Below are 2550 nucleotides of genomic sequence, written 5' to 3' on the forward strand. Positions count from 1 at the left end.
AATGATCCTCCAGCTTCAGCCTCCCAAGTGCTGGGATTACAGGTGTGCGCCACCACGCCCAGCCAGTATCTCTTAGTTTTAAGTGATACTGTAGTTCAGGCTGGCCTTGACACACTTTCACATAAAATTTAAGAGCTGTGTCTGTTCACATAGATCATGTCATCACAATATTGGTGGGTATGAAAACATAGATAAGGAGCTAATCAAATATATCCATTTGTTGGACTATTATGCTGCTGCCAGAATTGAAGGAGACTTTACATACTCTTCCAAAAAATACAGAAGGGAATACTTCACAACTCATCCAATAAGGTCGTATGAAATCAACACCAGATACAGATTATCACGAGAAAATTATAGAACAATATCCCTTAAGAATATAATTGTAAAAATCAACAAAATGTTACCAAGCCAAATGCAGCAGCAAAGAAAAAGGATTATACACCATAACCAAGTGAAATGTATGATAGGAGTGCAAATAGGTGAAAACTATGAAAATGAGCCCAGTGGAGGCAAAATCACATGGCCCTCATGCAGAAAAAGCATTTGGGAAATGCAGCATCCTTTCATGATACAAATTTTAACAAATTTGGAATAGAAAACACCTCCTCAACTAGATGAAGGAGATCTAGGGGAAAACCGTAACTGTTGTGTGTGGCAGAAATTCATTTATGTTCACTGCTTTAGAGGGGTCCTTTTATAATTATACCATAGGTTTATCCATCTGTTGTTTTTACCTATAACGTTCTTTGGATTTTAATGGCTGACCTGTGGAAACTAAATATTTACCCTTGAGACTAAAACTTTGTAGATGCTTTTAGACTTTTTTTCTGTAGCAGGAACCGAACTCATGACCTCGTGCTCACCAGGCAGGCACTGTGCCACTGAGCTAAATCCCCAGCCCCGCTTTTAAGACTTTCTACACATATAATTAGGCACACTGTGAATGATGGCAGTTTTATTTTTCTTTTAAATGATTCTTGCTTTTTGGTGATTGTTCCTTTGTGTGTTGAGACTGTGTGTTGCTACGTAGTTCAGGCTGGCCTTGAACTCCCTGTAGCCCAGGCTGGTCTTGAACTTACTGCAGTCCTCCTGCCTCAGCCTAGAGTGCTAGGATTATAGTCTTCTATTTCGTCATTTTCCTTATTACGCTGTGTTGTTGAAAGAAGTGGTACTCTAAGGCATCCCAGCATGCACAAGAGTTGGGTTCAGTCATCAGCAAAAACCCTACCCTTAAAGTAGGGTAGGCAAACACCCTACCCTTAAAGTGATCAAGGTTAACATCACCAGCAATAACTCACATATCAACAAGAAGGACACATATTTCTCAGATTCCACCCTTTAAGTCCATAATTTCAGTCTATGCATGAGAAAATGGGCACAGCAAATGTAGACAATTCTACAATGAGTGTTGAGGTTATGGAAAGACAAAAATTGTCACAAAGCAGTGGTGTCCGGGGAAAAGAACATTAATGGAAAAACTAGTGCGATCACAGTGTCGGGCTGGGTTTGTAGAACACTTGCCCAGCATGCATGAAGTCCTGAGTTTAATCCTGAGCACCATGATAAAATAAATAAATAAATATATAAATAAAATTTAAAAGACGAAAACTTTTTTTTTGGTTTTTTGAGACAGGGTCTCACTATGCTGTTCAGGCTGGCCTTGAACTCACCTTATAACCCAGGCAGTAGTCCTGCCTCAGCGTCCCACTTGCTGGGATTACAGGCATGTGCCACCACATCCAGCAGAACACTTATAATGAAGAAGGATCAGATGTTTGTTTCTTTGTTGTAATTTCTCATCTGTCCTGATATAATTCTTTTTCAAAATTAAACAAATGGCTATGAAAATGAAACAGCAAAATACAAGTCTTAATTTTATTAATGTCTGCCATATGGTGAGATTACTTTTCAAATTCCTGTACAGTTTCTAAATACTGTCAACTTCTAACTTACCTGTACTGACCTCACTGAGGACCACTGACAACTTGTGCAGTAATGACAGTACACAAAGCAACCTTTGGACACCTCTGCTCCAGATTTCAAAAATGGATGTGGGTGGATGTATAAGAACAAGTGTGCTAAAAAAAAGAGTGGGTGTTTTCAAAAAGGTGTATTAAAATCTGGTTGGATGAGAACAATGCTTTTGTGGATGGGTAGAAGAAATGTCCTGTCATCCTATAATCCAGTAGCAATGACTGGAGCTTACCCAGGCACTGGGAGACCCAAGTCCTGTTTGGGGTGAGGTGGGGGGAACGAAAGGATGACGTTCATGCAGAATATAACTGGTTTTTCCTTCAGCTCCCTTGCATACATACAGTAGTTCCTGTATCCATGGGGATTATTGTTCCAAGACCCAAATAGATGCCTGAAATCAGAGATAATACTGATCTGTAAATATACTACTTTTCTTTGCACAGACATGTCTATGATAAATATTAATTTATAAATTAGACGCAGTAAGAGATTAACCACAGAAAATAGTGAAATAGAACATTTATAGTGTAAAAACACATCAGTCCTCTTTTTTTTTTTTTTTTTTTTTTTTTT

The sequence above is a fragment of the Chinchilla lanigera genome, unplaced genomic scaffold, assembly GCF_000276665.1.
Source record: "Chinchilla lanigera isolate Chin_1 unplaced genomic scaffold, ChiLan1.0 scaffold00149, whole genome shotgun sequence".
NCBI lineage: Eukaryota > Metazoa > Chordata > Mammalia > Rodentia > Chinchillidae > Chinchilla > Chinchilla lanigera.